Source organism: Artibeus jamaicensis, unplaced genomic scaffold, assembly GCF_021234435.1.
Source record: "Artibeus jamaicensis isolate MK-2021 breed Jamaican fruit bat unplaced genomic scaffold, CSHL_Jam_final contig_3174, whole genome shotgun sequence".
In the NCBI taxonomy this organism is placed as follows: domain Eukaryota; kingdom Metazoa; phylum Chordata; class Mammalia; order Chiroptera; family Phyllostomidae; genus Artibeus; species Artibeus jamaicensis.
The window spans coordinates 1366046-1381983 of record NW_026521738.1 but is presented as its reverse complement, the minus strand read 5'-3'; the positions used below and the strand labels follow the sequence as shown (position 1 = coordinate 1381983).

The 15938-nt window shown below is 41.0% G+C and overlaps 1 long non-coding RNA gene and 1 other non-coding gene across 2 annotated transcripts; both read left to right on the top strand.

Annotated features, from left to right (window-relative positions):
- The first annotated feature begins 434 nt into the window (after nt 1–434).
- Nucleotides 435–12614, top strand: LOC128627094 (uncharacterized). The gene is made up of 3 exons (XR_008391192.1): nt 435–745; nt 7462–7567; nt 12540–12614. It is a non-coding gene; the product is annotated as an uncharacterized LOC128627094 (long non-coding RNA).
- On the top strand, nt 3034–3135 carry LOC119038432 (U6 spliceosomal RNA). Its single transcript, XR_005080424.1, has one exon. It is a non-coding gene; the product is annotated as a U6 spliceosomal RNA (small nuclear RNA).
- Nucleotides 12615–15938: the final 3324 nt, after the last annotated feature.

Genomic DNA, 15938 nt, shown 5'->3' with positions numbered 1-15938 from the left:
CCTCAAAACTTCTCTTGTTCATGTTGACTTTGCCTATTTTACATTTTGTTATATTCATAAGAGTGAAACTATGGAATGAAAGATGTGCACATTTAGCATATATCATTCTTAGATATTAGCAAGTTACACTTCAAAATGTTTACTTATTTATACTTCATCAGCTGGTACAAGTGTTGGATTTATACAGGTTCCAATATTCAATACTATTGCTTTTCTTAGTGAAGTCTGATATGGTTGACTTGTGTCCCCTAAAAAAGATGTGTTGAAGTCCCAACCCCCAGTACCTCAGAATGTGACCTTATTTGGAAATAAGGTCTTAAAAGAGGAAATCAGGTTACAATGAGGTCATTAGGGTGGGCCCTAACCCAATAAAACTGACACCATTATAAAAGGGACAAATTTGAACACAGACAGACATGAACGCAGTGAGAACACCATGTGAAGATGAAGGTAGAAATCAGGGTGATGCATATTTAAACCAAGGAACTCCAAAGATTGCCAGCAAACCACCAGAAGCCAGGGGAGAGACCAGGAACAGGTTCTTCCTCCCAGCCTTCAGAAGAAACCAGCCCTGCTGACACCTTGATCTCAGGCTCCGGCCTCCAGAACTGTGAGACAATACGTTTCTGTTCTTCAAGGCATGCAGTTTGGGGCACTTTGTTACAGAAGCCCTAGGAAACTAATGCAGATGCTAAGTACAATACATTTAATTTAAAATTTTTTCAATTTGTATCTGCAATGATTGGTGAGTTTGACTATATTTTCATGCATTTCTTTTCTAATTCTTTATTTCATCAATAGAGTTTTCCTGTCGGTAACTTATTGTTTATATTATTTATATTCTTTGAACCGATTTGTTGAAATTTTATATTATGTATAATATGCTTTGTTATATTCTATCAATAGTATTCTTGTTTGTTCCTTAACTTTTTTAAGTTTTCAAAAATAATGCATGTTGATGTTTAAAAGTTTTACATTTTTATTTAGTCAAATCTGTCAGTCTTTTCCTTAGTGGCTTCCTGGTTTTGTGCGTCATGCTTAGAAATGGCTTCTCCATCTCGAAATTATGAAAATGTTTTGTCAGCCCTGTTTAGGAAAGTTTTCCCTGGCTAGGGCCATCATAAGCCAAATTTTCAATGGGCCTGGAAAAAGTTTAAAGCTTCACTTTTTTTAAGTGCTTCAAAACCCTCCAATTTTGCAATTGCCTCTCAATCTGTAATTCCTGTGACCTGAGAGCCAGTTGCTCACTCCTGTAATGCCCAGGGATCCAGGGTCCAGCCCCAGGTTCTTTTGTAGTAATGGCCCTTCATGCCTTTAAGCAGTCTTCTTGGATGGTCTTCCCATTACCCCTCAGTGTGACACACTGTACCCAAACAGGGTTTGCAATAACAGTTGCAAAATGGTGGCTGGGGCTTCGTCATCTTGAAGCCTTTCTCATTCACACATGTGACACCTGACCACTGGCTCCTTGAGTCTCCCTCATTCTCTCTCACTCTGTGTCTCTGTCTCCTTCCTCTTCTCTCCGTGTTGTGTCTCCACATGGCTATGTAAGGTAACTGGATTTTTTATATGGTGGCAAAAGGTTGCCAGAGCGTGTGTCCCAAGAGCAATAGTGAGGCAAAAGCTGTATTGTCATTTATTATCTGGCCTTGAAAGACATGCCACATCACTTCTGCCACATTCTATTTGGTAGGAGTGAGTCATTAATGCCAGCCCGTAATCAACAGGATAGGAATTAGACTCCAGCTTCTGAAGAAGGGATGTGTTGATGAATTTTTAGACATCATCTAAAACTACCATAAATAGTAAGTATCCAAGGAATCTCTAAGCCAGTTCTCTCTTCCATGCAAAGCCCATACCAGGTCAATGAGAAACACACAAGTGTTCCTTTCCTTGCCTAACCCAGAGAGAGTGTGCCCATCCCTGCTCAGCAGTAACATTTCTTCTTCACTCCGTCCACCAGACTGAGTCACCAGCTCATTTCTTAAACTTGGATTTCCTGGGTGGAGGTCAGACTTGAATTTTTGACACCTCTCCCTGCAAAAATAGGAAGCACATATCAAGCTCTCTGAGGGGTACAATTTGAAGCGACTCTCACACTGGAAGTGAAGAGCAAGCGTTCTTCCTCCTCCCCTAATTCCAGCAGTAAGAGCTAGTCGAAGTGAGTGAGGATACAGTTAAAATGAATTAACAGTCACCAAAATCAAGCGTTCAAGAATATTTGTAGGCATGGAAAATATTTCCTTTACAGAAAAATATTTTTTCTTAAATTAAGTCTAATCCTGATAGGTTTCAAAAACTCAAGATGGCCAAGCAATATGTTTAAGCTAGAGCTATAAGCTTCTTTTAGTTCTTTTTGTTTATTAGATTTTAAAGCTCTATCTAGAATTTTTCTGTGGACAAAGAAGTCAGAGAAAAATTAAGTAACCTAACTAAAGTTATCTAATTGGTCAGTGAGAAAATCAGTAAAGTTATAGTATCAGATTTGCCTCAATAACTTGTTTGTTTTAATGGTCAGAAAATAAACAATTCCAGATCCTACTAGACTATACTTTCCATTTTCTAAGCATTAATGAATGTATTTTAACAAAAGCCAATTTGTAACAAAAAAAATACTACTGAGAAATTCTACTTAGTACATATGGATCTAACTAATATGATTGAACGCCTTGGCTTGAAGAGCTGCAAAGTCAGAAGCAAAGTGCATTTGAGACAACCCAGGTCATGGTGTTGAAAAGCTACTTGTGGAGTTAAGCAAAGGCTGAAAGCAGTGTGGATTCACAAGGCAAGTACAGTAACCAAGTCCCATGATCCATCACCTACAGGTTTGTTGTTTTTGCTATGACAACTGCTTATCTTTGTTAGAAGTTTTGGGATCCACAGCTGACACTTGAAGTGGTTTTTCTTAAGTGGCTTCACAAGAAAAGACTGAATACAAAAATTCAGCAACACAGCAAGAGATTTTCATGTGGAGGATATTAGGAAATTTATTGTAACTGATCTTTTTATGATCACACAAGTGATATCCAAAAGATACTTCCGTAGCACATATACTAAAATTGGAACAATATGGAGAAGATTAGCCTGCCCCTTGCACAAGATGACACACAAACTCATGGAGCATTCCGTACTTCTTTAACAACAACAAAAAAAGACACTACATGGAGAATACTTGTTATGCTGAGCTCTGAAATTCACCAATAAGATGCAGTTAATAAATCACCTAAAGCTACTTTGAGCCCTTAAAGCTAAAATTAGTGCTGTTACTAGCACAATAATTAAAAATCAATAAGAGAAGGATCAAACTGTTGGCCTCTAGCCCTTGTGCACAGGCCAGTTAGACCAACCTGGAGTCCTGATGCTGGATTGCAGACTCTGGCATGCCACTCTGAGTCCCTATGGCCATCTCACCCACTGGTGCGGCCCTAGTCCCCGTCTGTCTTCTTAGACCATCAAAGGATCCCACCATTCTCTGCGAGTAGTCTAGAAGAGGGTGGCGACCCCCCCCCCGCCAGAGGCCAGACAAACATAAACAAGCAAGGTGGCCTGGTGGCTGGGGACCAGGAGAGGTCTCAGGCCCCGACTGCTGGCAAAGGCCGCTGTGCAGTTCCAGATGGTTGCTGCCATAGGAGAGTTTAGGCCCATGTGTATCAGATCTTTCGATGTTCAAGTTAAACTAAAAATCTGAAATTTAAAATTTTTGAATTTTTCCGTCTGATTCCAGAAAGTGTCTACATTCTGGAAAGTACAAATAATGCATGTCTGTGAGCTAAATTTGGCCCATAAGCTACTTCTTTGCCTTTTCCAGCCTTGAGATTAGTTGGAACACTGGGAGAACCACATTCCTCCTAAAACTAGGGCTTTTCCCTCCATGCCCATAGTTGTGGCTATTGTTCAGAATTGGAAAATCATTCTTCTTAAGGGTCATTCCCTCTGTTTCATTCCCAGCTGCTTCTTTTGGTCAAGATGGATCAAGAGTTGGGCACAGTACTTCCTCACCTCCCAGTTCAGGGGAATCTGCCTCTGCTCCCTGGTGATGAAGAGCCAGCAGCATTCTTAAAGTCCCCAATAGCCCTGTTAAGGCCTACCCTGGATCCTGGCATTGTTCCTACAGTTCGGCATTAGAATGAGACTTTCTTTAACAAGAGGCACTCTATGCTAATGTTTCTAAAGCTAGCTTGTGCATCAGAATCATCTAAAGAATAATTTTTAAAACAAAGTCCACGGTCTTACCCAAGACAATCAGATTTAGCCAAAAAGTATGATGTCAGGTAGCAGTTCTCAAATGTTTTATTCTCGGGATAACTTGGTGTCCTTAAAAATTATGAAGGACCCCAAAACGTTTGTGGTAATATGGGTTATATCTGTTTACATTTACTATATTATATTAGAAACTTAAATTAAAAAATATATAAAATGTATATTACATTATTTAAAAGTTAAACTCATTGTACATTAATATAAATAACATTCTTGTAAATAATAAATATATTTCCTGAAACAAAATTCATGTCATAAGAAGACTGGCATTACTTGATAATTTTGCAAATTTCTTCAATCATCTGGCTTAACAGAGAGCAACTGGACTCTCTGATTCTGTATTCAATCCATTGCCACATATTGGTTTGGTTGAAGCAGCAGGAGAAAATGTGACCTTTGAATTCGTGTTGAAAAAGGGAGACATATTTTAATAGTTTGTTCAGATCATTGTATATATTATTCTTTAATATTACACTAAAACTCACTGAATGACAGTTTTTTAAAGCAAAAGGAAATCTTAAATAAAATCAATAAACTCTTTTGTACTTACACTAAAATCCATTTATCTTCTTGTACTTTTAAAGAATCTTTTACCCAAGAGTCGTTCTATAACATCATGCACTTATTATTTTAAAAATATCTGTTCACGGGTCTTCTAAAACTTGCATTATACAGCATCATCACATATCACGTAGCCCCTGGAAAACCCCGTTGCACACTCTCTGACAGAATGAGAGTGACAAAAGTAAATACTGCCTTAGTATTATTATAAAAATGGCTCTGGCCTCTATGGATCCTCTGGTGTAGCAAAAAGAGCCCTTTACTAGAAATATATACATTTGGATTCTGCCTCAGACTATGCAACTAACTAGGTCAGTGAACTTAAGAAAGTTTCCTTACTTTTCTACAGCTCAGTTTCTCAACTATAAAATGGAACTTTGGAACACAAGTCAGTGTTTATCAGCGGGCACCACTGTCATTCAAGGCAGAAAAAGCTGTGGTGAGGGACCGTCCCTCATGCTACAAGATACTTAACATTCCTGGTTCTTCCACTAAATATGAGTAGTGCCATACCCCACCCTGTGACACACCAGACCCTCAATGGAACCTTTTGGAGGGTAATAGTACCTTCTTCCAGTCCTAGTGGATAAAATGCACTTTAGGCTTTCTTTTCATTTTGAAGCCACTTCTATTAAGATAATTTAACATAGAACTTCTGGCCAAGATGAAGGCCTAGGTAGATACACTGTACCTCCTCACACAACCAAAGGAAGAACAATAACAAATTTAAAAACAAAAAACAACCAGAGCTGACAGAAAAATCAAACTGTATGGAAGTCTGACAACCAAGGACTTAAAGAAGAAACATTCATCCAGACTGGTAGGAGGGGCAGAGATGGGCAGCTGGGTGGAGAGGACTCGTGGCAAGGCAGCAGCTGGAGGACCAGGATGGGCAAGGCAGTGGCTGGCAGATGCCCCACCTGGCAGAGTGGGTGGTCCCACATTTGCATGCAGATAAACTGGGAGGAACAACTGGGGAGTGAGACAGACCACACAACCCAGGGTTCCAGTGTGAGAAAATAAAGCCTCAAAACCTGTGACTAAAAAAATCTGTGGGGGTTGAAGCAGCAGGAGAAACTCCCAGCCTCACAAGAGAGGGTGTCCTTGGAGACACCCACAGGGTCCTAGAATGTACACAAAACTACCCACCTGGGAATCCGCACCAGAAGGTCTCAATTTGTTTGTGGGTAGAGGGGGAAGTGACTGAAAGCCAGTGTAAGTGAGCTGAGCAAGCAGCATTATTTCCTCTTGGACTTTTTTACCCCACCTACAGTTCCATAACACAGCAATGTGGGTTGCTCTGCCCTGGCAAATACCTAAGGCTCCACCCCTTACTATGTAATAGGCAACCTGAGGGGGAAAAATGGCCCAAATGAAAGAACAGATCAACGCTCCAAAAAAAATACAACTAAGTGATGAAGAGATAACCAACCTATCAGATGCAGAGTTCAAACCACTGGTAATCAGGATGCTCACAGAAATGGTTGAATATTGTCACAAAAGAGAGGAAAAAGTAAAGTCTATGAAAAGTGAAATATAGAAAAATGTACAGGAAACCAACAGTGACAGGAAGGAAACCAGGACTCAAAATCAACAAGTTGGAGCAGAAAGAAGAGATAAACATTCAACCAGAAAAGAATAGAGAAACAAGCATTCAAAAAAATGAGGAGAAGCTTAGGAACCTTCAGGACAACTTTAAACATTCCAACATCCAAATCATAGGGGTGCCAGAAGGAGAAGAAGATCAGGGAATTTAAAACTTATTTCAACAAATAATGAAGGAGAACGTCTCTAATCTGGCAAAGGAAATAGACTTCCAGGAAGTTCAGGAAGATCAGAGTCCCAAAGAAGTTAGATCCAAGAAAGCACACACCAAGACACATCGTAATTACATTATCCAAGATTAAAGATAAGGAGAGAATCTTAAAAGCAACAAAAGATAAGGAGAGTTACCTACAAAGGAGTTCCAATAAAACTATCAGCTGTTTTCTCAAAAGAAACCTTGCAAGCAAGAAGGAGCTTGAAATGATTGTTGGGAGTCAAGAGAGGCAGAGACCTATATCCAAGATGACTCTATCCAGCAAAGCTACCATTTAGTATGATAAAGTGCAGATAAAGGGCAGATAAAGTGCTTCCCAGATAAGGTCAAGTTAAATGAGTTCATCATCACCAAGCCCTTATTATATGAAATGTTAAAGGGACTTATCTAAGAAAAAAGATCAAAACTCAACAGTAAAATGACCACAAACTCACAACTATCAACAACTGAACTTAAAAAACAAAACAAAAAAATACCTAAGCAAACAACTAGAACAGAAACAGAATCACAGAAATGGGGATCACATGGAGGGTTGTCAGTGGGAAGGGGGAGCAGGGAGAATGGAGGCAAAGGCACACAGAATAAGTAGCATAAATGGTAGGTAGAAAATAGACAGAGGTTAACAATCAGTAAAATGGGGTAGCCAAAGAACTGAACAATGGTGGGGGAACTGTCTGAGGAAGTGTGGGGTGTTGGGTAGAGGGGGCAACAGGGGACAAATCAGGACAACTGTAATAGCACAATTAATAAAATATAATTTAAAAAATAAAAATAAATGAGGCTGATCTGAAACTTTTCCATTGGCAATGATAATCCCACAGATACAAGCTGAAATTTCATGAATGCTGAGAAGAAAATTCCAGATTTTGAAAAAGAGATGACTATTGGAGGAACTTTTCCATAGTAAGCATCTGAAAAGGTTTGCAGGTGAGTCTTGGAGCAGTGTTTTCCCTTCTGTATTTGGCAGTTCACACAAAGTTTGTACCTCTTTCTTCTCCTCCTCCTCCAAAAAGAAAGAGACTGATAATAGATTTATGCATTCTGATCTTTGCAGAACCTCTTTAGGTTCCAGAGAATGTTCACTTTCACATCACCAGAGAAATGAGGGTTGTGGTGTGATAAGAAAGCAAAGTTACCTGCTGCTAGGGTTAATTGTACACCTATTTGCAACTTGGCTTCCATGTGACTCATGGAATTCTGAGAGGAGAATTCTGGCGGGTGTGTATATTCCATCATCGTTGCCGAGATGAGGGGAAAGTAACCTTCTGGTAAAGCTTCTGTATGTTTGTGTGTCTCTGAATTAAACACTCTCAAGTAGGACCTTCTACATCTGTTTTTCTTATTTGTGTTCTTAAATGGCCTAGAAACTTAGCTACTCTTTCCTGAAGCTTCTACCAACGACCAATTTAAGTACTTGATGGGGAATTGGCAAGATGATTTTAAGGTCTTTTCCAACTCTGTAAGTATATAAATTTACATATTTGTACAACTGGCAATGGCTTCAAATTCATCCCATTCAATCCTCTTATTTTTGACAAGGAAGCTGAAGCCAGAGAGGCTAAAATGAACTTCCTAGATCAGAAACTTCTTTCATAGCAAGAATAACTTTCTACTTATTCCAGGGTCATTGAAATTGAGGTCCATGTGCTACCCTGAAGTTGTGTAGCTATGTGCACAAGGTACACAAGAGTGACAGGATTCAAGACACCTTCTGAGAGCTTCAGTTTTACCCTGAGGCCAATACTTAAAACAATTTTCATATCACATGTACTGCTGTTTATATCACGTGTCCTATGTTCCCCGGATCTCAGAAAAGTGTCTGGCACAGTAGGTAGTCAATATATATTTGTTGGGTGAATGAATAAATAGATGTTAAAAATAAAATATATTTCATAAAAAATTTTAACTTGCAATGGCCTGAGGGATGTCAGTGGAAATGTTTGATACAACTATACTGAAGGTATCTCAAAGAGGCAGCTATATTGTGGCCATGTGCCTCATTTAAAAATCTCTCCATATATTATCTAATGTATTTTAAAAATCAGCGAATAAGGAAATTGTCTCATTTGGTCATCTCTCCAGGACACAATTTCTCCCCTTGCCACCTACCTGCATGATTCCTTACCACATTCACAGGGAAGGATATCCCAAGCCCCTTAGACTATGCTGAACCCTCCAGTTGTGCTCCAGTGGGACCTGCCCTTCTTCTTTCTAACATTCAACACATTTAATTAATGTTTGTCTTCCCAGATAGACTGTAAGCTTCCCTCATGAAGCATGACTTATGCTGATCTTCCTCATTGCCTGAGATCTTTAACACCTTGACCAGAACCTGACACATGGTAGGGACTCAATAGTAAGGATTGGAGGTGCCTAGCTTACTCTGCTCCAATTCTGAAACAATGCCTGCTGGAATTTCAGCAGCTTCTATCAGAGACTAGACAGTGTCTCCTGCTGTTCTGCTTTAAGAAGTTGAAACAGCTGCAGGTCACTGACCCTTCAGATCCCATGGCCACTCACAGTGACCGAAGATACTTGTCCATCTCTTCCCACGAGGGTCACTGGTTCCCAAGGTTTCTCAATTTCCTAGTTGAGAGCTACGAGAGGTAGGGAGTCAAGTAAGGAAGCAGATAAAAGACCTGCTTCATAAGGGAAGATGGTGAATTCAAGAGGTATTTTCAGAAACAAGAATGATCTTATGTTTAGATATGATGAGAACAGAAAGCAGGATGTTGAGAATTCCAGATGATTCAGTGTTTTGGAGCTTGGATGCCTGGTTGAGTGGTGACACTAAGAATGATGAAAGAGAGGAGGATATCTGAAAGAAAAAATAGGTCTGGTTAGAAAATATTGAGTGTGAGGTGCTCAGTGCTACAGCGGATGTGTCCAGCAGTTAGAAATGAGACAGGTCAAGATTGAAGACCGATAGCGAGAAACTGGACAATGGCCTAACACAGCACCACCATATGACTTCCATTCACAGTCAGGTACCTGTCTCTCTACTCAGGGTCCCAGGGTAGAGACTCTATTGGATGCATCCTCTTTTTCCTTAAGTGACTGCTTTGCCTGTAGCCTTCGGGTCAGCATCACAGAGGTTGTGGTGGCCTCAGTAGGAGACACACAGGTCAAGGCCCTGGACTTGACCCAGCCCCAGTTACAGACTCATCCCTAACCATGACCAGGAGGGGGCAGCTGTTGCAGCACCATCAGTCTTTGTGCTAATGGTGATGCAATGGGACATGGAACACATCAGTGAAAATACAATAAAACTACATCGGAATTTATAAATCTTGATAGAAAAATGGAAACTTGTAAATAATTTTATAGAAACACATGCCAAACAAGGTAAAACTGTGATGCATGTCACAGGAAGACAGGAAAAGTTTATTGGGTCCTCATTTTTTAGAGGAAGTCCTCATTTTGTAAGGGATGCTGCATGGTCTGCCCCCTGTAGATACTCAATCACGCGTCCACTCTTCTGGCTCTCTGTTCTGCATTATCATGGACTGTACCTGTTCTTGGACTTGAAAAGACCTCAGATTCCTTGCCCTCCACACCCCCATTTCATCCTTATTTATTAGCTTCTCCAAGTTTCATCCTCCTATCGATGTGTCATGGATCCACTGTCCATCAGTCCATCCACTTTCTGGCTTATATCCTCATGTTACTTTGTCTCCTGTCCTTTAAGCTCATCCACAAGGCAAAGCTCTTAGCCTGGATTTATATGACTTTTGCTTTCTTTACTACTCCTCTGGGGCTCTTGGGGGACACCCGTAGAGCCAGGAGATGGACGTGGATTCCCCATCCTCTCCTAGAGGCCACAAGACTGATTATCCAGGGGTGATGAGACGGGATCAAAAGTAAGTAAGAGCAAAATAAAAAATAACAGCTAACATTTACTAAGCTCTTATTAAGTGCCAGGCAGTGTTCCAAGAGTATTACCTTATTTAATTCTCAGGGCAACATCGTGAAGTAGCAGATGAAGACAGATCCCTTGCTTACTACTGCTTCTTTGCTAAGAGAACCCCAATTTTGTTCATACTCATGGCATGGCTCACCTTTGTTATGAGCAAACCAAGGTGTCCTGACATGTTTTGCCAGACGAGCACTTCCCCAGCTGCCTTTATAGCAACAGGTCATCATGTGGCTATTCTGAGTAATGGGAAGTTCGGGATGTCTTCTGGGGATGATTCTTCATCCAGACAAAAGGAAAGGTACTACTCAAAAAGAGGAAGGCATTTGTCTTCTGCTCCTTGACTTTGCATGTGTTTAAGTGGCCTGGAGTTGAGTGGCCATTTTGGAAACCTGAGGTTACCAGTGTGAGACAAACCAAAAGGCCGAGACTGGCAAGGGAGGGGATGCTGGAATATGGCCCAACCACATCACCACAAAATGACTCCCATTCGTAGTCAATTACCGGGCTCTCTATCTAGGGTCCCATTAATCACAACCTGCAGTTCTTTTATTTAAGCCGCTTTCTTGTATCTGTCTCTCTCTCCCTCTAGAAGGACCCTGTATAAGAACCAGGACCTTGCTTTCTTGCTTCCCTCACAGAGACTGGCATTCACTGGGTGCTCCAAAATATTAGGTAGAAAAAAATAATAACACACCTGGCACATGGTAGTCAAAAATTCCTAAAATTCAACCCAGGGCTGCCTTATTGCCTGTCTTTGCAAAAGCTAATTATCAGTATTTTTTTGTATGTGAAACACACACACAAAACGTTTAGGTACAAACCATGCAAAAAATTATTTCAGTGGGATAGTGTCTCTCAGTGACAAGGACTACATACTTCTCTGCAAGTCCTGATTCTCCATCTCTGAGCCAAAGCATGCTCTCTTTAAAACCCCTTCTTTTGAAACTATTGGACATACCCTCGAGGTACTGAGGAATGCCCGAGCATTCCGTCCTATGTTTTAACAGAGCAGGGGCTGGACATGAGGAACCTGCCCTATAGCCAGTGTTGGGACACTGGTGACATAAGCTCCAGCCCAGCATTCCAGTCCCTATCAATGAATGTCACCAACCCACCTGTTTAGGTGGGAATAGTGAATTCAGAAAATATTGTTTCCTCAATAATTCCTCCAGTCAAAGGTATGATTGGTTGTCACCATGAAATAGAGAAGAAAAAATCTTTTCTTTTTTACATTGTTTTTCTTGGCATGCCTGTCATTGAGCGTACTACACAAGTGATTGTAAAAGAGGTGGGATGAGGAAGGACCCTGAGGATGCCCTCACTCCATCACTCCAACACGAGTCACTCCCCCAAAGCAATTAAGTCTCTAATTAGATGCAGTCCCTGTCTCTGAGAGGCCCATGTGCTCCCAGATGGATGCACAACTCCTCTAAAAAGAGCCACTGACTCAGAGAGAAGCTTCCTCTACCACCATATTTCTTGAAACTCCCAGCTGTCTCACGACCACAGCACACAGAGCTACACAAAAACACAATAAAATTTAACGAGCCTGCTTCTCTACTCCTTGCTTTTGACATCAGTAACTATTACTTGCCTGTCAGTAACTTTTCTGTGTAGTAACCAGGTTTCCCCCAACAGCTCCTTGTATTTTGCCAGCATTGTCAGCATGGAGCACAGTCTGAATACGAAACCCAGTTCTTCCAGCAACAACTGTGAGACGCTGGGCCAGTGATGTGATCCCGCCCAACCTCCTTTACTTGTTTGCTTATGTATTTAGTTAGTGAATTGGAGTCATCCTAATCATGTGTACTTATTAAGACTTTATTATCAAATTAAATAGAATAATCCATGTAAATGTTTTGCACAATATCTGGCCAATGGTTAAAGCTTAAATTTGAGCAATAGTAATCAAAGTATAATTAGCTGAAATTATAACAAATGATGACAACTTCTCAAAATGTATCACCCTCTTTATCATTACAGTGATTCTGAAGAGAGTGGGTGACAGTGTGAAGGCCCCTGCTTTTGGATGCTGCCGTCGCCACCTATCCTTTTGGGCTGTTTTTCTTCTGTGAACAGTCCCCCTCAAAAGATTGCTGAAAGGATTAAGCGAGGGACCATTAAAATATTAATAAATAAATTTTTAGGGCCTGGCTAGTGGTTAAGTATTCAATAAACAGTAAGTTGCCCAAAAAGCACTCGCTGACAGAACTGTATTCTCTGTGAGGGAAAACGGAAGCTCAGCGATGCTTTTTCTCCAAGGGTGTTTCTTGCTCATTTTGAATTACTTTGTAGGCAATGTGATTAGGCACAGAATTGCGATTCTGAGTTCCTCAATCAACAAATTTTAATTCATCCAGAGCTTCCCAAACCTTCTCAGTGCACAGGGCTCTTAGTTTGCCGGTAAGTGTTCTGTGGTAGCCTCGGGCCGAAAGGAATACCCAGTGGCACCGTTTACTAAATAGTTAAGTCTAAACAATTCAACAAGCATTTATGTCTTAACAGTTTAGTAGCTATTTGGAAAAAATACATATACATCAAAATAAAGACAATACTCATTTTTATTTCAGTTTTAAACAACATAGAAGGAGAATGTTAGTGTCAGAGCGGCCTCCCTTTCCAATTTCATACACAATAGAGTATACACTTTACTAAAAGTATTAATAATTCAATTGCTAACGGGATATATGTTTTTGTTGGGCGCTGCAAGATTTCCCAAAGCCTGGGATCGGCTTGGACACTGCCACTCTCGTTTCCTGCTCCACGTTGATTTTTGCACAGCACAGCTTATGATACTGACAACCTAAAGCCCAGCCCGATAGATTTGATGTCACTGAAAGGAATGCAGTTGATCAAGTATTGAAGCTGTGAACTCCCTGAAGCTGGTTGTCTGCTCTGGATCCCATAGATGTTGAGAATTGCTGTGTTTCTCTTGGAAATGTAAGATATTGTGGTGCCCTTGTGAGTTTGCTATGGCTCACAGAGTGGCGCACTTATGCACAGTTTGGGAACCACCAGAGTAGTCGATACTGTGTGCCAGGAACTCTGCTCCATAAGGGGTCTGGTGGACAAATACAGTCTGTGCCCCGAGAGTCTTACAGGTTAGTGGGTGAGACCAACATTAATCAAATCATCTTCCCAAAACCTGCGCTATTACAAACTATGATAACTGCAATGAAGTACAACCAGCATGTTGGCATAGGGACCCCATTCTCAGGCCAGAGGGAGCACTCTGTCCACATTCGGTCTCAGCAGGTATTTCCTTCGGCAGCCACAAACCATCCATTGTACTCAGCACCATCTTTCCTAAAACAGTGCCTTGGACAGGGAAGAAAACCAGTATATCCAAAACTGAGGAATTAAAACTAACAATGTTAGTTGCAATGAGATGTATTTGGATGGGGTCAAACACGCCCATACCTAACTCAGTATCATCTTCTTACCCCCTGGTTCTCAGTGACGATACTCAGGGGAGCTCTCAAAGGAAGACCGTGCTACTTCAATAAGGCTTTTGCTACAAATTCTAGCAGCTGGGTCAGAGTGCGTGTCTGGGGCTTTCAGAATGGGTTCCTTTTGTCCAGGTCCCCGGCAAGCTGACGTGTATAGCCTGGAAGCTGGCTATCCAGTCTCCTGGGCCTCTGTACTCTGGGCCTTCACCCTCATTTGTAGATCCCATTTTCTAGAAACTCACAATGTGTAAAGAGTTGAAGAGGTGGGGCAAGGCCCCAGGCCTCTCTTGCCCCTTGCTGTGTAGATTACTGAGACTTGCAGAAGATGACATTGTGCTGGAGAATTTTGACCTCAGCCTCTCATTCCCTAGTCCCACCATTTTCAACACTTTTTATCTCATAGCACACAGCAACTAATTACTAAAATTCTATGGCACACCAAAAATAGGTATAATTTTAATTGATTTACAAAAAAATAATAATAGTAATCACCCACCCTTTTTGCTCCAAAGTAGCTTAAAAAAATCAGGTACCTATACTTGTATATAAGGATTTCTGGTGACAAGAATTAACCAAGCAGATGCAAACTTATTATGTAACATGACCAATGAGATGCAACTCTGTTATATGACCTGTATGTTTATGGTTCAAGACAGAGCATTTGCACCAGAGTGCTATCATTGTGTTGGCTGTTGTTTTTTTATTTGACAATCTAAGGGGAAAGAGGTCAGTGCCCTTGACTAAATAGTCAGGTACTGCATGTTTTAAAAATTCTTGTAGCTCATCATTTGAAAATCACTGCCCTAGTCCAAGGCCCCCTCTCCAGCCCTTCCCATCCCCAATCCTGCCCCCAAAATACCCTCACCCTGTGTTCTAGCCCATCCTGGGGTTGATGGAAAGGCATGAACCTAGAGCTCCCACTAGTGGCAAGAGTGGACCACCACCATTTCTCATCTTTCCATTTGTTTCTTCTCTATTCTCATTGGGTTTAACAGCCAGGACTATGGTCTACAGGAAGCATTCAAAAACAACAGCTTCCCCTTTATGGGGACATTTCTACAAACACTGGCCGTTCTCTACAGACTGACAGGGAATGATGATACCTCCAGGTCTTTATCAATGTCCTGTCACTGTTGACCTCCAAAGCCTCAGTTACTAGGAGGGAGTGTAAAGTCACCTCATTCCTACCACCACCTCCCCCCACCCATTACTTCTTTCTCTTCCTGAGGGCTGTTCAGAATCGAGAGATGTGAATTTTACATACACACATGCAATCAGGTTATCTCTGCCTTCTACCAGCTGGGAGATAGGTAGGGTTGCTACAGAGTCTGGAATGAGTGGCTTAGGAAAGCTCTACTTGGTGATTAGGAAAAATACTCTCCCCGCTCCTTTCCTTGATGATGCCTCTCCCCGTCTGCCTTTTCTCAGTGTCAGTGTGGTGAGACTGGGGGTGCCCAGCATAAAGGGCTCAAGTTTACATCAGCCCATGTGCAAAGGGCCCCTGTACTATCATGAGGTCCAGTGCAGGTCACTGAAGGATTAAAATGTACTTTGGAGCAAAATATTTATAGTAATAAAGAATGTGCAACTGTCCAGCATTTTCCCACAAATCCACCACCATCATAGCTGGGTGAGTGTAGGTTTGGGTGTTCAGGGTTCTTGGGTCAAGTTAAATGCTGTTTCATCACATCTAACTAATAAAATATATTCAATGATAGTTTTAAAAAATGTAACTAAAATGCTGCATATTACACATAAAAGCCAGGTTTTCTTATCCCTCCCATCTACTGCCCTTTTTACACCTCTATGAGTCAGCAAAATTTTAGACTCCTGATGGTATTCATCTCCTTTGATAGGAAATTTTAAATAAAATGAAATAATTACCTATGGTTTCTAGTTATGAAGATATTAAATTTTTTTCTGGTGGGCAGAA